The following is a 24,866-nucleotide window of genomic DNA, read 5'->3' on the forward strand; positions in this document are numbered from 1 at the left end:
TTTTTAACTTAAAAAGACCAAGTCCTATAAAGAGCCCAGGGCCAGTTGGAAGTTCTGGCTTGGAATCCTCCTTTAGCCGTTTAAGATCAATGTCAGCTCAGGCAAGTCATGTAATCTTTTTCTTTTTCTTCTTCGGTACGCGGGCCTCTCAGTGTTGTGGCCTCTCCCTCTGTGGAGCACAGGCTCTGGACGCGCAGGCTCAGCGGCCATGGCTCACGGGCCCAGCCGCTCCGCGGCATGTGGGATCTTCCCGGACCAGGGCACGAACCCGTGTCCCCTGCATCGTCAGGCAGACTCTCAACCACTGCGCCATCAAGGAAGCCCAAGTCATGTAATCTTTTTGAGCCTCATTTTCCTCATCTGGACAATGGGAATCAATATTGTCGATGTGAGAATTTAAAAATGGAAACAGGCATGAAAATTGTAGACTTTATGTTATAATAGATATATAAGTTTTATTAATCTTAGTATCATTTTTCAGACCAGTAGGTTCCACATGCAATTTAAGATGTAGACTGAGGAATATTAACTAACTCTTGGACAAGGTGCATTCTGAATACCTGATATAATTTTGGCCAAGGAAAGATGAAGAATGGTAGGCTTATGCTTTTGGAAAAGCATGTTCTGACTTTAAAAGGAAGCTCTATTAGTATCAAACTGAATTTGGGGGCCATTTTGACCAATTTCTAAGTGAGAATATAGACAGTCAATTAAATTTTATTGGTCAATAAAGCTATGTATCATTCCATTCCTCTTTTCTCAACCTAGTTTATTGCACTGATATCTAACTGGTTTTTGCGGATTTTCGTCCTAATGAAACTAGACTATAGGAAGAGGTGTGTGGATTATATCTTTGGTTCATTTAATGAGCCAGGAAAAGGGGGTGTAGCTCTCTCTTTAATCAGCAGACCTCAGGCTGTTTCAATGAGAATAACCCAGGTGCTGATCACCTTAATGACAACACTATTTTAAAAAGCATTTTAAACACATTATACTGTAGATTATTCTATTTTTTTTTTCCCTTAATGGAGCTGTCCTTGAAGGACCATTATGCCATTCCTTTCAGATGTTTAATAAAGCACGAGATTATAATGATCATGCTTGAGAATAGGTTTTGTACAGCTGGGAATTGCAGTGTAGCAATCTTCTATTAAATCATCAAGACGCTAAAATGTATCTTTAGTGGAATGGTGATGTGGATTTTATTAAATCGGTCTAGTCAGTATTGCCTATGATCATTCATATAATTTTATTTTTAATTATTATCATCCTAATCAAAAAGCATGTATTCAAGATTCCTTCGTGCATATTCCAGGGTTGAGATCTAGGAGAGTTTCAGCGCAGGCCCTCCATAGGCTTATAGCTGGAAACAACCCTGAAGTTTATCTAATCTAGTAAATGAAGGACAGATACATTGTTCATTGTAGATGTTGTAGATGTTGGTATGAGCATTTGAGTGTGGGCTCCTGAGCGTGCTTGCTTGGGTTCAAAGATGTGCAGTGCACTTAGTACTCGGCTATACCTGTTTGGGCATGTTACTTAATCGCCTCTGAGAACAATGTAACCTTGTGAGAATTAAATGAGATGATTTGTATTAAGTAAACCCTTAGCGTTGAGCCCTTAGCAAGTGCCTAATAAATGGTAGCTTTTTATAAGTACGATGCTGAACATTACAGATAGTGTTTAACCAGAAAATTTAGATTTATTTCCCACACAATTTCTAAACAATCTTTATTACACTGTTCTTGACATTCAGATTTTTAAAAAATATAGAGTCAAAGGTCTGACCAGGTGAGTTGAATCTCTTTCTTTCAGAATTATAACAGGAAAAAAAAGAAAACTTTTGTAGCAAACAAATGTCAGTAAAGTAACTTTTATTTCGTTTTGAAAAAATTATTTACTTTCCTCCCAATATTATTCCAGATACATGTTTTATAGACAAGGGCCTCTGTGGCTTGTGTGGCACTGTATACACACAACAGGCAGGAGGACAGTGTGACTGGGCTCAGCGTCTTTCACCCAGAGGGAAGGAGCTAGGCGCTCTCCATGCAGTAGGTGGTATTCAGGCAGAAGAGATCTTATAGCTGTTTTTTTTAAATACCTTTTTTCGTGATTTTGGTGCTGATTGTTTTGCATATTGATCTTGTATCCAGGAGTCTTTTTTTTAAATATTTATTTATTTGGTTGCACTGGGTCTTTGTTGCGGCAGGCGGGCTCCTTAGTTGCGGCAGGTGGACTCCTTAGTTGCGGCAGGCGGGCTCCTTAGTTGCGGCAGGCAGGCTCCTTAGTTGTGGCATGCAGACTCTTAGTTGCGGCACGCATGTGGGATCTAGTTCCCTGAACAGGGATCAAACCCAGGCCCCGTGCATTGGGAGCACAGAGTCTTAACCACTGTGCCACCAGGGAAGTCTTATAGTTCCAGAGATCTTATAGTTCTGGAAACTGCAAGAGGTGCCTTGTTTTTGGTTCACAGATGGTCAGGAGAGGAGCAGAGAGAGAAAGCCACAAAAGCAGAACTCTGGGATCCAGACAGAAACTCTCAGGTTTCCTGGTTAAGAAAGAGAAAGCAGGAGCTACACTGAGCCATGATTCAACTAGACGAAACGAAAAAGGAGCCTCAGGATGGAAAGCTAGTCGGCAATTCAACCAATAAAATGTTTTCTTTTGATCTCAATTTAATTTTTTTAACAAATCAAACTTGTGATGATCTTACACAGAGCTTTTAATAAAAAGGTTCCTGTGACACAGGTCTGGCCATGGCTTAGGCAAGGAATTTCTTTCTATCACATTGTTTCAGATCCGTTCCTGATTAAAGGGTGAACCTATCACACTTACGTGTATTATAAAGGACTGAAAAAAAACCTTAAAAAGAAATCAAACCCCAGGTGTCTCAGATAGTGACAGAGCAACAGCATTTGTTTGGCTTTGAAAGTTATTATTATTTTTGATCGCTGCTCCTTTAGAATGAACACCCATTAGTCTTAAAAAAATTTTCTTTAAAGCTGCTCCATTTTCAAATATTTACTTTTATGCTTGAAGAAGTCTTAAAGCAGTGGGGAAAAAAAAACATTTCAAGTTACATTTGGGAGGAAGAAACTGAAGTATATAAGAAAGGGAAAGGACGACAGGTAATAATCCACAGACCTGACTGGCAGATGCTCTAGGGGGTGTACAGGTATAGGGGACCTGTGATAGTCCCACAGAATCATGTCACTTTATGTAGCTGCTCAACGGTTTCGAAAGTGTGCCCTGCTCTTTAGTGTAGCATCCCAGCATGGTAATGACGTCAGTTTAATGATTGGGACGGAATATGCAAGGAGGGATTTGAAAGAACTTAATTGTGCATCTGTTAGGTGCAATACATCGTGTGGCCATGTCTTCACGGAGTCCCTCCGAAGTATGTATTATCATATCTTTTTTTCTTGCAATGTTAAGTGACTTGCTAATGCGGTGTTTTGGGGAGCCATGCCTGATGCCAAAACTCATCACCTTCCTTTATGGTACAGCCACTTTCTGAGATGATAGGCTTCTGTAAGAGAAGTAAGCCCAAGGAGACGTTAACGCATGCCCCCCACTTGCTGCCTTCCCATTGCTTTGGTCCCAAGTGTGAGGTCTGTGCCATATCTGTATGACCAGCCTGTGTGCAAACAACATCTTGACTTTTCTCCTGCCTCTATTTATTGCCCTGCAGATAACACAGAAAATAATATAATTGGCTGTAGCTTCTTCAGATATAAATGATAATGGTACATATCCAGTTTATGACCTTACTCGTTTTTCACTGCCCAGAAATAGGAAAAAGAAACTACTTTGTTGTTCCTTGCAATTGAAAATGAACTAAAAAGTTCAGCAAGAGGTGTGAACTGCATTTTGAAAGTTTCTTTAGAGCATGAGTGATTGGAGAATTTAGCACAGTACTTCTGGCTGATGCATCTTGTAGAACTTTTCTTCTACCTATTCAGGAACTCTTTGGGAAAAACCTCAGACTGCATGCAGTTTATGTGTTTTTAAGTGAAGACAGTACATACTTACTATTCTTTTGTCTTATAAAATTACTTGAGATTATTTTTTTTCCCTTTATGGTGAACTGCTCTAATCTGTCTTGGAAAGTACTTTTAAAAAACCAAAGTTGAAGTTCTGTTTCCTTCACAGATCATTCGGTGCTTTGCCTTAGTACCTTGCATAATGAATGTCTTGTTGGCATACTCCTTAAGCACCATTTAGTCATGAAACCAGAAGAAATTCCCTATTTGACTAGGAGTGACTCTTTAAAACCATAGCAAATATACATGAAAATAAAAGGAAAAGAAAGCACAAGGTCATGAGAATTTGTGTGGGGATGCTTTCTCCATGAAAAGATCTGGGCAAATCTAAAATAAAGAGCTCTTAATTAAATTCACAGAAATAACAGACTATCTCATTACACCGAATCTTCCCTCATCCCCATCCCGAGTTTTAAAATAAGCAAGCTATTCCCCATGACCCTAAATAATTACTCAGTTAACTTCTGGGATAATGTTCAAACATATCAAGAATAGAACAAACACAAAACGCAAATTATTTAAAGAACTCATAGTAATTAAATTTTCTACTAAAATCCGTGGGAAAATACCCATTTTTCACGTGTACTTGCAGAATAAAAGCATTCTCTCCACCTGTCTCTTTGATGAGAGGAGAAATTAGAAGTGCTGTGGTGGATGTTGTATTAGAAGGACAAGGTCAGAGGCCATGGTGACATTGCAAGCTGCAGCTACAGTGTCTAAACCAGCATGTATGACAGAGTGAAGAGTCTAAAGTGTGGAGAGCTCAGGACTTCTGGTTGACATCGTGGGTTGGCCACAACCATTTATCTCTTTCCTCTTCCAAAACACTTACAAAATGAGAAGAAAGGGAATCATGAAGTATGATGCCTCCAGCTTTGTTCTTTCTCAGGATTGCTTTGGCTAGTTGGTGTCTATTGTGGTTCCATAGGAATATTAGAATTATTTTTCTATTTCTGTGAAAAAGGCCATTGGAATTTTGACAGAGATTGTATTGAATCTGTAGACTGCCCTCAGTAGATGGACATTTTAACAATTTTAATTCTTCCAATCCATGAACATGAGATATCGTTCCATTTATTTGTGTCTTCTTCACTTGTTTTTATCAATGTCTTATAGTTTTCAGTGTATAGATTTTTCACCTCCTTGGTTAAATTTATCCCTAAGTGATTTTTGTTGCTATTGTAAATGGGATTGCTTTCTTAATTTATTTTTCAGATAGTTCCTTGTTAGTGTATAGAAACAACTGATTTTTGTATATTGATTTTGTATCTTGCAACCTTACTGAATTCGTTTATTAGTTCTAACAGTTTTTTGTTGGGTATTTAGGGTTTTCTGTATGTGAGGTTTATCATGTCTACTTAACTTCCTCCTTTCTTATTTGGATATCTTTTATTTCTTTATTACAAAACTACAGAAATCAGAACAGCAGGGTACTGGTATGGAAATAGGCACATAAACCAATGGAACAGAATAGAGGGCCCGGAAATAAACCCATACATACATGTGCAACTAATCTTGGTCAGTGGTGCCAAGATACACAATGTGGAAAGAAGAGTCTCTTCAAAATGATATTGAGACAACTCATCAATCACATGCAAAGGAATTTAAATTAAGACCTGAAAATGTAAAACTCCTGGAAGAAAACATAGGGGAAAATCTCCTTGACATTGGCAATGATTTTTTTTGGCTATGACTATAAAAGCGCAGGCAGCAAAAGCAACAATAAATAAGTGAGACTACATCAAACTAAAAAGTTTCTGCACAGCAGAGGAAACAGTCAACAGAGTAAAAGTGCAACCTACAGAAGGAGGGGGGGAAATATATACAATCCATACATCTGATAAAAGGTTAACATCCGTAATATATAAGGATCTCCTATAAATCAATCGCAATAAAACAAGTAACCTGACTAAAAAATGGGCAAGGACCTGAACAGATGTTTTTCCAAAAGAGCCATACATATGGTCAGCAGGTATATGAAAAGGTGCTCAGCATCACCAACCATCAGTGAAATGCAAATCAAAACCAGAATGAGATAATCACCTCTCACCTGTTAGAATACTTATCCTCAAAAAGACAAGAGATAACGAGTATTGGTCAGGGTGTAGAGGAAAGGGCACCCTTGTATATCACTGGTGAAAATGTAAATTGGTACAGCCATCATGAAAAACAGTATGAAGTTTCCCCTCAAACTTTAAAAAAAATCGAACTATTACCATATTTCAGCAATCTCACTTCTGGGTATATATCCAAAGGAAATGAAATCAGTATGGCAAAGGAATATCAGTACTCCTTTGTGAGACGATGGATGTGTGAATTAATTTGATTGTGGTAGTCATTTCACTATATATATATATATATATATATATATATATATATATATATATAATCATGTCGCACCCCTTTAAAAATCACGTGGTACAACCTAAACATATATGCAAGTTTTATTTGTGACTCATATTTCAATAAAGTTGGGAAAAATAAAATGAGATGGACTTCCCTGGTGGCTCAGTGGTTAAGAATCCTCCTGCCAATGCAGGGGACATGAGAAGGAGCCCTGGTCCAGGAAGATCCCACATGCCGCGGAGCAACTAAGCCAGTGCGCCACAACTACTGAGCCTGCGCTCTAAAGCCTGTGAGCCACAACTACTGAGCCCATGCACTACAACTCCTGAAGCCCATGCTCCTAGAGCTCGTGCTCCACAGCAAGAGAAGCCACCGCAATGAGCACCGCAATGGAGTAGTCCCCGCTCGTTGCAACTAGAGAAAGCCCGCATGCAGCAACGAAGACGCAATGCAGCCAAAAAGGAAGGAAGGAAGGGAAGGAGAGAGAAAAGGAAGGAAGGAAAGAAAGAGAGAGAGAGAAAGAAGGAAAGAGAGAGAAAAAGAAAATGAGAGTAAAGGAGTAAAAGAAGCATTAACCCACAAGAACCAACATATATAGAAAAAACGTATGTCAATATGAAATAGAAAACATCCCAAAGAAAAATGAGCAAACAGAACAAATAGGCATTTTTCAGAAGAAGAAAGGCTTATCGTGGCTAATGAACATGGAAGAAAGTGTTTAAGTTTAATCTCATTGGGAATCTGAGAAGTGCAAATGAGGAGAAAAATGAGATGCCTTTTCTCACCCACCAGATTGGTAAAAATTAAAATGTCTTATATCATGTGTTTATGAGAACGTAGTGAAACAAAAACTCTCATATACAGCTGGTGGGAATATGTACAACCATTTTGGAAGCAATTTGGCAGCGTTCATGAAAATGAAGAATGTGCATATACTCTGTGACCCAGAAGGAGTTCCACTACCAGGTCTCCAGCACAGAGAAACTGTCACTCATAGGCTGCAGAAGGCATTACCACAATATTGTTGGAAATATAAAATAGGGACACAATTAGGTATTCTGTAATATATTCATACTACAGTGCTTTTAACAACTTCTACCATTTGACTCTGTGAATCTCTAAATTCAAGTACCTGGATACTATGATTACTATTTCATCACATAGTCTAATTTTAGATCATAGTATAATATTACCAGTAGAAAAACAGGATATATCTGAGAACAGTGGATTTAGGAATGCATTGTACATACCATATGCCATATATTTTAATTTATAGCAGCTATGATTATGTTTTACTGTTACAGTATACTTATCTTGCTGAAAACCTTAGTCTAAATATCTCAAATAACCCTTGGCTGCAGTCCATTGCAATCCGAAATGCATTCTGCTTTGCCAAGGTTTAGTCACTTCAAAAGTAAGGTCAGGGGCTTCCCTGGTGGCGCAGTGGTTGAGAGTCCGCCTGCCGATGCAGGGGACACGGGTTCGTGCCCCGGTCCAGGAAGATCCCACATGCCGCGGAGTGACTGGGCCCGTGAGCCATGGCCGCTGAGCCTGCGCGTCCGGAGCCTGTGCTCCGCAGCGGAAGAGGCCGCAACAGTGAGAGGCCCGCGCACCGCAAAAAAAAAGTAAGGTCAGTGTAGTCTATGATAAATTCCTTTGAAAAATCATCTTTAAGTATGGAATTTACAGGTGAGGAATTTGTTTTCTTCAGAAGTAAGAATAAGGTCACACTGCCTAACCACACCTGGAGATTCTGCTAGGGCTGGGTTAACCTCATGGAAAGAGTATTTCTGTTCTGGTTTAAGGTTCTAAAACAGATGTACAGTTGATTCACCGTATCTGCGGGTTCTGCGTCCATGAATTCAACCAACCTCAGATGGCAAATATGCACACACACACACACAAAATTCCAGAAAGTTTCAAAAAGCAAAACTTGAACTTGCCATGCAATGGCAGCTATATTCATAGCAATTGTATTAGGTATTATAAGTAACCTAGAGATGATTTAAAGCATAGGGAGGATGTGCATAGATTATATGTGAATGCTATGCCATTTTATGTAAGGGACTTGAGCATCCTCAGATTTTGGTATCCAAATAGTGGTGCAACTGTACTTCATTTTCTGAATGTCATGATCCCACAATGAAAGACTGAATGGCTTTTCCTTTATACTTCTTTATATTGTATCACGAACAATTCCTAACATCGTACTGGTGTTCAACAGCTACTTCCCAAACTACTTTAATAATATGACAGAGAGGAGAAGATGCTTTGCTGAGAGATTTGACGTTGTAGGTCTGGTCTTCATATTCTCCATTGTACCCTAGGACAAGCACCTTGCTACAAACCTGAAGAGGAGACTGGCACCCAGGAAGTCAGAGCAGAAAGATGGGAAAAACCTGGGCCCTTGATGATACCTTTCACCCAGCCCTGAGCCCATCCACACTCTAGATATCCTATTTATGAAATAATACTTTTGCACGATGTTGGACTTTCTAGTATATGACTTGAGGCTGGAAGCATCACAATGGATAGCATTTTAGAATAAGCTAACTTTGCAGTTATCAAATATGCTAAAAATTGCACATGTTTTATCAAGCCACCGACATCTTCCTCTAACAGAAGAGTAAGAACAGGGATAACACATCAAATAAACCTTAGAGATAGGAATGATTGAATATTCAAATTGAAATGACATACGGTACACTCTTCTAGCCCTTTTCTTTAAATGGGGAACTTTAGGCCCAAGGAAATACACACATTGCTCAGGGTCACTCAGCAAGTTTGTGGCATATTGAGATTAGATCTCAGGGCTGGATCGGCCACCTCATACTCTCTCTATATGGTGTTAGTGTCAGAGAGAGAGCGTGTGTTATTAAGAGTGGAGACCTAGGTATTAACGCAACAGATTCCATTTCTGGTGGTCATGAGTGCTTGCCCACCTAAAACTTCATAGAATCCTTCTCAACTTATCATTAACTTGAAAGGATTGTATAAGATTGAGGCATTATTATTTTATGTTTCATTTTATAGGAATAGACAATGTCAACACTTCCAGTGTTGTTATACATAATTAATAATTATAGGTACTTCAGGGATTTAAGGATGTTTTTAAGCAATAACTATGCCTCTGGTCTGTTTTACATGCTTTCTGATTAATGCAGGAGGACCTGTGACACTTGCTCATTTCATCCTATTTTAATTGTGAAATGTTTTAGCCTGCATTTTGGCTCTGAGTTTTCACACAGCACGGTTTCTGCACTCATACCTCTTTGCCTAGTTAATGTTTAATGTCACTTGTATTCTTACACCTCTGGATATTAAGCTACAGAAAGGTTTTTCAGTGCTATAAATTATAGCTTCCATCAGAAGTGCTGGTGGAATTAATATCCCAGATTAATGTAAGGCTGAAATCTAAGTGGATAGCACATTAAAAGGATGAACAAAGATTCATGCACTCTGGTTCACAGCCTAAATCAAAGGTCAGGGAGTTGAGCCTTTGGGTCAACACATTATGTTTAGGAGGGTTTTCATCACCCACAAGTCTAACGACCCATTAGATCCTGACTATCCACTGGCCACTCCCACACTAGTTCAGTCAATAAACATTTATAGAACTTAATCTATGCCCACAGTATGCAAGAAACTGGGGAGCATATTGGCAGGTGTAAGGGGCAGGGGACCAAGGAGTGGCAGAAATATAACAAGGAATAGCACAACAGCCCTGGCCATGAAGAGTGTGCAGTCTAATGGGTGAGGTAGCTAATCAAGTAATGACAGCATAATATGGTCGGTGATATAGGAATGGCTTGACCAAAGTACTTTTGAATGTAGACGAGTGTACAGTTGGCCTTGCGTATCCGTGGGTTCCGTATCTGTGGATTCAACCAACTTCAACTGAAAGTATTTGAAAAAAATTTTCAAAAAGTTCCAAAAAGGAGAATTTAAATTTGCCACAAGCTGGAAACTGTTTACACAGCATTTACATTGTATTTACAAAGCGTTTCCATTGTATTAGGTATTATAAGTACTCTAGAGATGATTTAAAGTATACAGGAGGTTGTTCATAGGTTATATGAAAATACTATGCCATTTTATACAAAGGATTTGAGCACCTGTGGATTTTGGTATCCCCGGGGGTCCCTGCAGATAGTGAGGGACCACTGTACATTTACTTAGGTCTTCTCTGAGAAAGTGACAATATAAGCTGGGTATTTAAAATAAGAGTAGAATTCTGTAGGTGGAGAAGCGAAGGAAGAAAGGGACGATTTCAACCAAGAAAACATAATTTGCAAAGGAATACTAGCCAGAAAATTGTTGTTGAAGTAACCAGGAGTAAGTAGTTCAGGAGGTCTGGGGGTGGAGGATATGCATGGTGAGAAATCTAACTGAATATTCTAAATGATAAAGGGCTGATAGAGTGATGGCAGGAATGCTCACTTAATCAGTTCACAGCATTATTTAAAGCTCAAGGCGTCTTTCCTCCTCTCCATGTACATTGCTCAGCTCTACATGTTGATCAGTCATAAGTCATCTGGTCAACCTAATCTGCTGTCACTGGGCAGTTATACATGTGCACACACATTGGTCACAAAAGATCTCCCTTCTATTATATACAAAGACTAAGAGGTGACATTTCACCACTAAGAAGCTCCAAACTGAGCCGTGTTGAAGCTCGTATTTATAACAATGTAAGGTCAATAATAAACATGATATTGCCATACATGTAGGGTAAGGTGAAAGAGACTCTACAGTTGAACATACGTGCATGTTTATTTCAGCTTCCTCTTTATTAATAAGTTTATAGCATAGAGTCGTTTATTATGCATGTATTTCACCATTTAACAAATTAATCTCCAAGATTCTTTCTTTTGGTGTCCCTGCTCTCCCCACCAAAGTGAGGCTCACAGTAATTGTTACCTGAGAAGAGAAGATTATCCATGAGTTTAGGTCTAGGTAATGTTAATGGTAGAAAAGGAGCTGTCATTTTTCTTGCCATTAGAATGACTAAGGGATATTTGACTCAGTTTCATTTATAAATTAAACCTAGTGTTTAGGAAAAAGAGTTGGAGAAACCAAAGATAGTTTGAGTATTTACGCTCATCTCATATCAACAAGGATTTAAGGTATTGAACACACGTACTGATCCATGAAATACTGAAACAACCCACTGAAGGGAAATGCAGAGTCCCTGGAATCCAGTATATTTAAGCCCCAGTCGCACATATGCGTAATGTATACTTTCCTCTTTGAGGTATAGTATACATTATACCTCAAAGGCACGTAAAGAAATACAGACCCTGGGAATGAATGAAAAACGACATTAGAGCTCATCTAGCCTAACCCAGAATGCTGTACTCTTCCTGGAGAGCATGTGGAAGAGTGAAAGAGTACTTAGCAGGGGTCAGAAGACCCCTGGGTTCTGGTCCAGGATGTAAAACTTAGTTGCTACTATATCTTGGGCAAGTTCCTTCACCTCTGTTTACCCTCACATCGCAGAAGTCTGTTGGGCACAAATTAGAAAATACATATGGACTGCCTATGAGGAGTTGGAGATGAATCGTTATGCTATCACGGAGCATTATTACTATGAGAATTCTTGATCATTTAACTAGACCTAGACTAAAATTTACCTCTCTACTCTCTGTAGTCAAATGTTTTCCGTGCAAAACTTCGGAATAAATAAGATTTGATGGCACATTTTTGATGTGCAGAAGTATTTTCAAATGCTTTCTGATGCCATTTGGCATGTAAACAATTTATCTCCTAATTACAGATGAGTTATTCAGTTATTAAAATAAGCCCTACAGGATTTACATTTGACAGTATTTAAGTGGTTGCTTTCACTTACTTAAAAATAATCGTTATGTATTTCTTCAAAAGTAGTTAATTTCTGACTTTATTTTTTACCAATTCGCTTGTCCCCACCTTGTACCCCATTCTCCCCAAATTGGTCCGAATCGATGAAGCTTTAGTGCACTGGTTCAGCCAGTGCTTGACACAGCTTTTAATTCTACAGCCTGTGAGCTGTTGGTCGTGTCTGGGTCCCTGTTGGCCTGTGATGAACATTACAGACACATGGGCAACACCCCAAGGCAATGACTGTTTATCCATTATAATTACAAGGAGCAATAATAGATATGTCGGACAAATCAACATATAATAAAAAAGTCATCTATTTCAGATTTTCAACTGTGGTGTTTGCATTTACGTTTCATGTGATTATCTTGCTCGACGAATTCCTTTTCAATGTTATAGTGACGCCTTACCCTGAAGACACAACTCAAGGTCAAGGTGCAGAGGAAAGAACCCTAGACTATATGGGTATACTGAGTTCAGTCCGATTCCTGCCACCAGCTAGCTGTGTAACACGGAGAAAGCTGCATCACCTCTCTGGACCTCACTTTGCTCATAGATATAAGGTTGAACGTGAGAATCTCTCAGAGTCGCTTTCCAGTCCTATCTCCCGGTTTACTTTTTTTTTTTTTGCGGTACGCGGGCCTCTCACTGTTGTGGCCTCTCCCGTTGCGGAGCACAGGCTCCAGACGCGCAGGTTCAGTGGCCATGGCTCACGGGCCTAGCCGCTCCGCGGCACGTGGGATCCTCCCAGACCGGGGCACGAACCGGTGTCCCCTGCATCGGCAGGCGGACTCCCAACCACGGTGCCACCGGGGAAGCCCTCCCGGTTTACTCTTGATGGGAATAGTGCTTTCATATCCCTCACCAAAGAGCCTTTTACACCTCTCTCAAATTTTCATATAACAGGTAGAATATTTAGTTTCTCGTTTAAACAAACAAACAAGGAAATCAACAAACAACAAGCAAGATCTCAGCGGGGCAAATCATTAACCTCAGCTAATTCAAAAAACATCAGGATTTTTTCTAAAGCAAGAAGCCCACGTTTTAGCCCTTCCTCTGTCACTGACAAATTAAGCAACCTTGCACGAGGCACTGTAGGGGGTTTCCCTGGTGGTATTTCTTGAGTGACAGGTCTTAGGCACTCATTAAGATGCCAAGTGCTAATGTAATATGATATGATTCTATGCAAATGCTCTTATCAGTAAGTCAGGTGCTGGGTTAGGAACAATATAATCTCCCTTGGATAATTGAGGACTGCTATCTTATATTTGAGTTGACAATGAATTTTCTCTGTCGAGTGATTTTTCACATTTTTTTCAATTTTGATTCACTATATGATATAATTGAATTAGAAACTAATGTCCTTATATATTTTTTCCTTCCAAATTCCTTTTTACTGCCTCCAAAGATTCAATTTGACTGGGAAATGATTTTTTTTCTTATTTATTAGTACATAAGCATCTTCCAAGAAATATATATGTGTGTGTGTGTATATATATATATACATTTATGAGCAATGCAATTCATATTTTGCAAAGCATATTGGCATATGAGCCTTTTCTAAAAGATTTGTCTATAATATTATTTTCGTCTTCACTAACTAGCTATAATGGACCCACTTAAAATTTGTCACGCCTTGTGGTCCTGACAACACATCAAGAGGAGGTGATTTAGGAAAACACAGATTATTTGCTAATTCCTACTGTGAGTGGATTTCTTACTAATTATTTTTTCCTTTGAACCTTCCTAAATTTTTCTTTAAAGGTAATTATTGTGTGGAAAGAATTTTTTTTGATTGAGGAAATGTTAGCTTTTTGGACCTCTCTCTTTAAATCTTATTCTTTTTTAAGGTATGTAACTAAAGTAAATTATTTAAAACTCACTCTTTTTTACAAAGCTGTTTAAATAGATTTTGGTATCTGCTCATACAGTTAGAAAATTTTTCTTAGAATTCAGGCTTCTCATCTATTCCCTTATGTTTTAATAGATACATACACAGAGAATACTTCCAAGTCTTTAACATTTAAATAATCAGCCTCCTTAAAATGATGGAAAATTGGGTCTGTGAGTTTTAATAATCTCGTGAGAAGTAAGAACAAAATGAATGAAATTTTTAGTCTTTATTGGTCATAGAATCAAATATATTTATGGAATAAAATGAGATAGTGTGGTTTAATTGGGGGGCTTTATTAAATTACCTTAAACAGAACTTTAAAAGAGCTTGCTTAGTTTCTATTTCTTACATGCTATTTTTTTAAAACTAGTAGATTTCAGGAAAAATAAACAGTTTCAAACCATACTAGCATACTGTTCAAAAAAGGAATAAGTTCAGGTCCACTTTTCTCTTTATATGCCGATTAGATTACGGTGTAGTCATTTCATGCAACCACTAATTTTTGAGTGCTTTGGGGATGCCCAGAATTACTAAAAGAGGTATCAAGGAAGGCTCTTGTCCTTAGGGAGCTGACACAGGAGTCTTGGTGAGATAAGACAAGTGCCCCAAAACACCTACAGAATATATGCATGTTAACTTTCAGAAAGAAAACCAAGGTGATGAACAATGTTGGTGAGATGTACAGAAACAATTTAAATAGGAAGTCAAATTAAAGAAAAAACAATCTGCATTGAAGAAGAGAAAATGTGGTGAAGGAGCAGGAAACAAAAATGAGACTTTTGGGGCTGTTGGCCTAACTGGGACCTAGGACTGAAGTGGGGAACAGGGAAAGAGCTTTGAAAGGTCTCTGAATGTTTGCTACAGAGGCGTTTGCATGTAATCCAATTTTGGTCACACTGTTCGATGCCAACCAAGTCACCTAAGCAGGTGAGGACTTACATGTTCTGTGTAAAGAAGAAAGTTTCTATTCAACTCCAGCTGTTATAGCCAAGGGTAAATGCAGATCTAGTGCGGCCAGATCTTCAGATCTTTCAGATGCAACCAGACACCCAGATTTTAAAGAAATCTTAACCTTAAATATTGCTTCTTTGTTACTACTATGTGAGCCAAGTTAAAACTATCTGCTAGCCTGACACAGCCTAAGAATGACCACCTTACAATTCTTTACAATGATAAGGAAGACTGGAAGGTTTAAACCTGAGAGTGTTACTGAACTCAGGTCCCGTGCTCGCCACTCGAAAATCAATAACCGACAGGCAGTTTTCGGTAGAAAGGAAAGTTGCTTTTAATCAGAATGCCAACAATCGGGGGAGATGGTGGACTCGGTGTCCCTCAAAAACCACCTCTGAAGATTCTGCTCGGCCATGAAAGTTTTTAAAGGGAAAAAGGGAAGTAATCGCAGTTAACCATTGAGATCGGGGGTCAGAGTCCTTGACATGCCCCACTGTGCGCAGACTTGTCGACTCCCGACTCCTCCTGGCCTTTCCTTAGATGCTGTCTTGTTCACACGGTTTGTTCGCGAGATTACTGCAAGGGAAGCTAGGGAGGAGATCTGGTCATCTGTTGGTTACTTATTCATTTCTACTTCTTTGATCTATGGGAAGAACCAACAGTTTAGGCAAGGTATTGTGTGATCCAAAGACTTGAAAGGTGTGCTAGGGCTGGAGATCAGTGGAGCATGGGTGTGACTTAAGGTTACTAACAAGACAAGAGGGACCCCCCTGTGGAGAGCTCTTTCCTGACAAAAGCTGCTTACAAATCCCCACTTGTCAGAACATCTTTCTGTTTCTATGGGATTATGGGCGAAGGTCCGTCTTCTGTAACTTCTTCATGCCGATATAGGGAGCTGTATTCTTAGAGTGGAAGATGTCTGCATGGGTCTGTAACATATCTTGGCTGACAGTTTAGTCGCCCGTTTACATAGATGAGCAGAACAAGCTACAATTATTTTGATGCCCACAAAGATATAGATTATTATGAGCAATAGTGCTAATGCCATTCTCTTAAGGCTGTTCTTGGAATTGTGCTAGCCGTAGACTCAGTACTGATCAAGATGGAGCAGCTTATGTCATGGCTGCAGCCTGGTCATCGTGCAGTTAGCATTTTCCCTCTGGTGGCAGTTCCAGTATCTGTAAACAACTCCGGAATGTGCATCAGACACTGAGTCTGTGACTCTATTGTGCTAATCCTTAGCTGCTTGACCCTGCACTTTGTGACTCAGGGGACCCTGGGAAACTTCAGCTTTTCTGTAAACAAGAGGCAGGGGACACGGAGAGGACTTCGTGGTTGGGGGGTGCTGCAGGGTTCTGCTTGGTTCCAATCCCCCCTTTTCTTTGATACTCCTAAGGAGAATCGAGTTTAAGATAAATGTAAAAGATATATTTTATTAGTTCACATTTGAAGATAAAAGTCATGCAAGAAGCCTGTCCCAAGATTTTGAACTTGGGGTTCCTGGTTGATGGGGACAGAAAACAGCTTAGGGAGCAATGGGAACCAATTTATAATATATGTTCCTTCTTTTAGTAAGATACTAGAGGGATAACCTGAAGCTGGTTGGAGATTTTAAACTAATGAGAGAGAGATATAAATGTCAAAATTGATTAGGTACTTAATTGATCTCCTGTATAACCAATATATATTTGAACACATGCCTCTTTCACATATAGAAACCATTCATGCACAACCTTGTATTTTTGCATTTGAGAAATATAGCAGGTTGGCTCATTTCCCAAGTACTTATGATTCTGTGTTTACCTATGCAGATATCTGTCCATTCATGCATGCAAACAGTTGCCAGATTTTACAAATAAAAATAAAGGATGCCCAGTTAAATTTGGATTTCAGAGAAACAACAAATAATTTTTTATATTAGTATGTGCCAAATATTGCAGGGGACTTGTTATACAAAAAAAATTAAATCATTCTTTGTTGATTTGAAAGCCAAGTTTAGCTTGATATCCTGTATTTTATTTGGCAACTCTACCCACTAGCGCCCTCCCCCAGCAGCACGTGTAGATTTTCACTTAACCCCATTTTTGGTCCAGTCCCTCACCCTCACCCCAGCGGGGTAGCTGCTTGGCTGCAAGGGGTCAGGTGGGTCCTGGGGGGAGGGGCAACCTAGCTGCTTCTCACAGAAACCTTGGTTTCTGATGTGCCTGGCACATCAAGGTGCTCAAAAAACATTTATTGAATACATGCCAAATAACTTCAAATGACCTTTATTGAAAAGGTAACACACCTAGGCTCTGTTGGGCTTAGGTGGAATAACAATGAACAGGACATTATGCCAGGTCTCTTGTCTCTGATGTCTTAGAGAGAAGCCCAATCGTGAACTCCATGCTATATGTAATAAGAATTACAGGCCCTACAGGCTCCAGGCATCTTGGGTTCAGATTCAGGGAAGCTAACCTTGTGACAGTGCCTGGGTCAATCCCATAAAACAAAGAATTGTCCTGCCAGAATGAGAACTTTGTGTCTGAGAGAAACTCAGGCTTGAGCCATCCGTGCCTCACCTGCAGAGCTGGGAAGATTGTCATGGGGCACAGACCATGTGGAGGGGAATTGGGGAAAGGAGTTTCACAGGAAGGAGGAAGGTCCAGTGCTTGAGAGAAACACACGTCTTCTGTAACAGGGGAAAGGTATCAGTGGGAGGCTACCAAGGACTTCGAATGTGGAGGTTGGAGAACTTTATGAAAATAATATTTAGAGAATATTTTTGCATTATGTCACTTGGGTTAACTCTGATGAAATATAATTCTCGCTATTAATTATGGTATCATTTCTGTACTACACTTGGCACTGCTACAGAGGACTTTTTTCTTTATTCATAGTGTTTATCTTCTAAAGTAAACTTAAAAAAATTGAAGCCTATCATACATATTAAGAAGTTCACGAACCATAAGGGTGCAATGCAGTACCTTTTCACAATAGGAAACTACCCATGTAACAACCACCCAGTTCAGGAAAAAGAACGCGGCCAGCACCCCAAACCGGCCCCTGCCTGACTCAGTCACTGTTCCCCACTTTTCCCCCAAAGCGACCACTATGCCGATTTCTGTCACCACAGTGATTTTGTCAACCTTTGACGTTTACATAAATGGAATTGCAGAGTATATGCTATTGTGTTTGCCTTCTTTTGCTCAACTTTATGTTTGTAATATCCACTCCTGTTGTTTTTATAGCAGAAGTTTGTTGATTTCCATTGTCTTTATTATACCATCGTATAAATATGTCACAACTTGTTTATTGATTCTGTCTGGATTGCTTCCTGGTTTGAGCTTTTACAAATAGTGCATCTACGAATATTCATATCAGTGTCTTTTGTGAGTATATTTATGCATTTCTGTGGGGCGTATACCTAGGAGTGGAATTGTTGGGCCGTAGAGTATGTATATGTTCAGCTGTAATAGATACAGTCAAGCAGTTTTCCAGAGTGGTTGATTCCACTCACATATGTGAGAGTCCCATTTGCTCTACATGAGGATAGAATTTTTTTTAAAAGGCAGTAACTTACAGGAGTAGGATACGATGGGGAAAAAAAGTATTGCCTTAAGAGAAACACTGCCTACTGTGTAATAATTTTATGCACGCTTGGCATACTTCAGCGTTTGTAACAAAGCTGATCACTTCCTTTTGTGAAATTTTACCCATATGCCTACTTGAACCTACTTCAGACCAGATAATGATGGTAAGTATCTACTGAGTCTAGGAAATTCAAATTATCCCCAGAATATTGGGGCTATGGGAATAACTTACTTTGTAAGTGTATAGTGTTCCTTTAACTAAATCATAAAAATCATTGCTGTGTTATATGAAAAGTTTATGAGGTCACATGAATGCTTGCTTACTGTGCATATGGTGAGAGCTGTGCATTTCAAGTTAAATATAGGAGCAGTTCTGGCTGTAAAGAAGTAGTTTAAGAAATCAAGAGAACTATAAATGGCCATCTGCTCTCTTCTCCATTTTTATTTGCTGAATTAACCCAGTGAAATATTTTAATGAATAACGGGTTGATATTCCATCTGTTCGTTAATTTTTTCAAACTATACAATAATCCATCATTTTTACTGAGTGGAAACAATTTGCTACTTTGTAAAAATATTTTTAAAAATAGAGGCAGTGTGTGTAATTCAACTTTCCATTAATTTCAAGTGCGTTTTAGAGATGGAGCTAACTGAGAGCATCTTTTGGGTCAGGGTGCTGGGGAAAGAATTTCAGTTCTTTGAGATCACAATTCATATTGGGTGATGCATATCATTGTTTTACAAGATATGTATGTTTGAGCTTATTTGAAAAGAACATAGAGAGAACCTTTCTCTGTATAGCCAAAGGTTGCTGAGATGGAAATAGCATCAATGATAATATAACACTTTGGCAAAAAGAGTGTAAGGATTAGTTCTTTAAAAATAATGTAAAACATATGTCACTATCGGAATGGAGCTTATGGCTTTCCAATTCTGTACTCAGTGCTACGAATCTAAAGCAAGTGGAGCATATGAATGTGTATATATGTATGTGTGAGTGCACGCAAAGGCACACACTTAAATTAAAATTTCATTTAAGTATATTTTAAATTTGTTTCTGGGTTTTGTTTTGTTTTGTTTGTTTGTTTTTGCTTTTTCTTTTGATTTCTCTTTAGTTGGCATGGCACATTATATGCTTTCAGGCCACTTAAGGTTCACCTGTCCAGGAGCAGATGTCAGCTTAATGGCATCTTTAATGCCTGCTGTGCCACGTCCACAAGTAAATTCCCTGAAACAGGATTTGGCCAGAGGGTTCAAGCTGACATTTGGAGAATTGATGGATGAGGTGAGAGGTGGAGAAGAACAGGGAAAGAGCTTTAAAATAATCCAGTATTGACGATTTTTAACATTTCTACATCATTTACCAAATATTTTCTCTTCTGGTGGTTTTCTAGCTCAATCAGTTTTAAATAATTTATCAACAGATTTTTAAAAGCCTCTACTCCAGTTCTTATAGGTTTGGGGACCTGAGGGTATTCTTACCTATCAGTAGAGATATATTATTCCCTTTAAAGATAAGGGGTATTTTGTACAGAGGGAATGGAAAATAATTAGTAACAATGTTCCTGTGGATTATAGGATCCTCTTCTACATTAATATTATTTTGAAATAATGACTAAATTCTGAAAATTATGACAACGTACCAATCACCAGGTCTAAAGTAGATGAACCATCTTAGAAGCACACACTTTAGTCCCACCATATTTCACTTATAGCTTCTTTCTCCTGAGCAGAATGGATTAAAGCCGTAGCTTTTTATTTACTCCTTAGACCTGTCTATGAAATATTACATACTTATATTTTCGTAAGTCTCTTGGACCTCACATATTGTTCATATGATCTCCCACAGCCACTTTTTCCCCATATTACTAACCAGAGTATCTAGTAAAATTGGCACTATTGTATCCCAATGCATAAAGTAAATGATATATTATGAAGTTTTCCAAGAGAAGTTTCCATTAAAATTTAAAGACCAGGCAAATGAGAAACAAAAATTAAATGAGTCAGTGTTTTAAATGATTCAATATAAGAAGTCAAGGATTTCTGTTTGGAGGAATATGAATATAGAAATGTTTGGACACATAGCACCAAACTGTAAAGAGAGGACTTCTCTGTGGGTTATGCCTTGGAGGATTTTTATTTTTCATTTTTAATGTCCTTGTAAAATTTAGTTTCAAAATAAGACTATGAATGTTTCTGAGAACCTGTGGTCAGAGAGATGACAGTGCAAAATGTTTCTATGACCTACAAAGCATAAATAATAGATGGGTGTTTATTGACAACAATCCAGTACAATGCAAATGCATATGATGTGCATCTCTGGTAGAGAACTGAGCCCATCATGGCGATGCCAGGAGCAGAACTCAGCTGACACTGCCTCCCAGTATGTGCCAGTAGATTCCTCAGTAGGTCATGCCTGACACAGTTATGTATTTTCAAGATCATTGGGACATTTTCTTCAATGACAAAGAGGGAATATAACAGAGGAAAAATCATTATGTTCTATGAAAATTTTCCCATGAGGTTAGTGGAAATAATTCCATTCAAACATACTTTAATTTGAAATATACAACACTTTAATGTTTCTAATAAAATATGTTGATAGAAAGTGTTCTAGGAAGGGCAATACAGCCTTCTCCTTAAATCTTCAAGAAAGCATACACGATAGAAGTTCTTTTCCTTGCTCTGCTACAGAGCTTGTAGGTAAGCTGCATGATAGCAGATTTTCTGCTGTTCTTCACCAACGTATCCCTAGTGAGAACACAGTACAGGGCACACAGGCTCAGAGGCGGATCTCAGGACACAGACAGTAACATAAAGGAATGACTCTGGGCGTGGATTCCGGCATCAGATAGCCTGGGTTCAAACCCCAGTTCCTACAGTTAATGGCTTCTGTAGCCTTGGGGGAAATGACTTAATCTCTCCAAGCTTCAGTTTGTGCCTTTGGGGATAAAGTTAATGACCTCTAGGTTATTGTGAAAATTAAGATTTTATATATAAAATATTCGGTTCCATAAGTGGCAGAATTTGTGCTCAAAAAAAAAAAAACCCCTAACTATGTCATATACTAAAGCTTGAGCTCTTCCTGTCCCAGGTAGAATTATTTATTTTTAAGCAAAAATTTTGGATGGAGAATGAGGCTTACGCATGAATATCAAAAATACTAGAGAATCTCTCAGGGCATTAGTGATTTCCAGCACCCCCAATATGATATAGCTCTCAGAAATGCCAGGGACTGGCGTTATTCCCTTACGCAGTCAGTCACTGATAGCTGATTTATAAGTTAACTTCCTTTGTTCCTTTGCCTTAATTGTGTACCATGGTGTCCAGGAAGGAGAAATAACACCAGAAGCTTGAAATCACTCTGAGAGTGAAGTATGTTTATCAAAATCCATAAAAATTTTCGATTATACAATCTGTTCCATGAAAAAGCCTGTGTTGATTAGCATGTTAATTAGAATACCTTCTACTCTACTGAAATGTCCTATACGATCAATATTTTACTGCCTTGTATCTCAAAGCACATAATTTCTAGTTTTCTGAAATGGAAGAGACAGATAGTACCAAATCTTTGTGTTATAGCCGGTTCCCCAGAGAAGCTTGTAGCTGTGCTAAAAAAAAAAAAAAAAAAAAAAGGGAGAAAGAAAATCTTAAGGCATATTGCCTGAACTATATACTGGGATATCATAGAGACATTTTTAACCTTATCATGTAAAGCTCAAGGGTATCACCTTCATAATCAGCCAAAGAAACGTATCAGGCTTCAAAACAAAAGCAAAAAACCGGAGACACATCAATTCTCCCTTTCATTATAACTTTCTTTTTTTTTTCTGATTTACCTATCAATGTTTTATAAATGAAGGGAAATTTTTACATAGACATTTCATTTCATTTGATGAAATGAAAAATAAAATGATAAGATTAACATATTGTAAAGAGAGCACTTGATTGTTTTCAGATCAAAAGATTTGAAGTGATACACATGTTAATTTCATTTGGACAGAAATATTTTTATTTAATGCAAGCAGTGTGTTAGGAACTGTAGACCCACTGACATAAATAAGATATGATCTCTACCTTCCAAGAGGTTTCGGTCTATTTGATGAAACAAACAACTATATAAAATAGCTTAAGGTGAAATGGAATATGTGTGACAAAAGTACAAAGCCCAAAGCCACCTGCCAAGAAATACCAGAGAAGCCTTCATCAGAGAATTGGAAATCCAAGTTAATCACGGAAGGATTAAGTGACCTTTTCTTAGGCATACAAGAAGAGGAAGTACTTCCAGGAAAGGGAGTATCATGAAACAGTCATCCAGTTGTGAAGGTTTGGGGACCAGACAATGGGTCGAGCTTGGCTGGAGCAGAAAGAGCATGGACGAAATGCACGTGGTGGCAACAGGACCTTGAATGGAAGGCCCAGGGGACTTACTTTACAAAGTAAGCGGCGGCCACTGAGGATTTCTGAGGAGGAAAATGATCTGACCTATGACGGATCGCGCTTCCCCTTAGTTTGCGCATCTCGGTCGGTGGCAGCTTCATCCCTGCAGAAGCTTGGACCCCAAATCTTGGGGTCATCCTGGACTCCTCTCTCTCTCACCCAACATCCCTCAGTCAGGAAATGCTGGGGACTAACCTAGAAAATAACCCGAACCTGGCCACATCTTATGTTCCCCTCCATCTTCATCAAGATACGTCATCACTCACCTAGCCTGCTGTTTCCTCACTGATCCTCCTGTGTTTACTCTTAACTCCTCGTCTTAGAGTTTCTTCTCTACACAGCAGCCATGGTGATCCGTTTACCACCAAAATCCAGCAGCGGGAAGCGGCGGGGTACCCGGGATCCACCGCTAGTGGGTCCAGGCCATGGGGCAGCCCTGGGCGGTGGGGAGCGCGGAGGCGGCGTCCGCGCGGCTGCGTCTTGGGCCAGGAACTGGCCTACGTGCTGGTGCTGGGTCCCGGGCCGCCCCCGCTGGGACTCTTGGCCCGGACCTTGCAGCTTGCGCCGGCAGCCTTCCAGCTGCTCAACCTACTGGGCAACGTGGGGGGCTCTTCCTGCGCTCGGACCCCAGCATCCAGGCTGTGATACTGGCCGGCCGTGGTCAGGGCCAGGCCTGGGCTTACTGCTACCAGTGCCAAAGCCGGAGGCCACCGCGCGGCGGGCATTGCTCCGCCTGGCGCCGCTGCATCCTGCGCCGGGACCACCACGGCCGCCCGCCGGGCCGCCGCGTGCGCTTCCGCAACTACCGGCCCTGCGTGTGTCTGCTGCTTCACGCCGCAGGCGTCCTGCTGCACATCTGTGCGCTGCTGGGCCCTGACCCGTCAGCCCTGCTGCGAGCCCACACACCCCTGCACACCACCGCCCTCCTCCCGTTGCCTCGCAGGCAGTGTCTGCGGCGCCGTTCGCGCTGGCCTTAGTGACCGACACGTGTGTGGCGTGTGCACCGCTGTGCGCGGCTGGACTGCTCTTCCGTGGGATCTTGCTGCTGAGGGGCTAGACCACGTGGGAGTGGGCTCGGGGCGGCACTCTTATGACCTGGGCCCCTCCCGCAACCTGCAGGCGGCCCTGGGGCCCCGCTGGGTCATTGTCTGGCGCTCTGGCCCTTCCTGGCCTCCCCGTTGCCAGGGGGACAGCATCACCTTCCAGACCACAGCTGATGTGGGACTCATGGCTTCCTGACTCCAGGAAGAGCGTGAGTGGGGAACGGGAGAGGGGACTCATTTCAGACCCACCCCCAGCCTCAGAAGGGGCGGCAGGCTGGTACTTGATGCCTGCTTTCGGCAACTCCAGCCCCACCCGTAGCCTTGCCCTTGCCCAGCTTGGACTCCTAGTGTCCAGGGCTTGGGCCCTGCGGCTCTGCCTCTATCAGTGACCCCTGAGCACAGCGAAGGGTCTGGCAGGGGGCTGCTCGGTCTGCCCAGCTGCCCCTTTGCCAGGTTAATAAAGTGCCCACTTGGTTCTCTGACTCCCCCCATCTTTGTGGGTTTCTGGACCTTCACTGTTGCCCGGGCTGCTGTTTTTGGTTCCTCTGATTGTCAGGCCAATGGCCACTGAGCCTGCGCGTCCGGAGCCTGTGCTCCGCAACGGGAGAGGCCACAGCAGTGAGAGGCCCACGTACCAAAAAAAAAAAAAAAAAAAAAATCCAGTAGCATTACCCTTCCATTCTAAATCCTCCAGTCATTTTTCGTTAAAATGTGAGCT

At 40.3% G+C, this 24,866-nt stretch overlaps 1 protein-coding gene and 1 pseudogene across 1 annotated transcript in view; both read left to right on the plus strand.

The window, feature by feature from the left end:
- HS6ST3 (heparan sulfate 6-O-sulfotransferase 3) overlaps positions 1-24,866 on the plus strand; it is a 657,142-nt gene that overhangs the window by 438,820 nt on the left and 193,456 nt on the right. The window lies entirely within an intron of this gene.
- On the plus strand, positions 23,531-24,344 carry LOC116743125 (annotated as a pseudogene).

Source organism: Phocoena sinus, chromosome 18 (genome assembly GCF_008692025.1).
Source record: "Phocoena sinus isolate mPhoSin1 chromosome 18, mPhoSin1.pri, whole genome shotgun sequence".
NCBI classification, from domain to species: Eukaryota; Metazoa; Chordata; class Mammalia; order Artiodactyla; family Phocoenidae; genus Phocoena; species Phocoena sinus.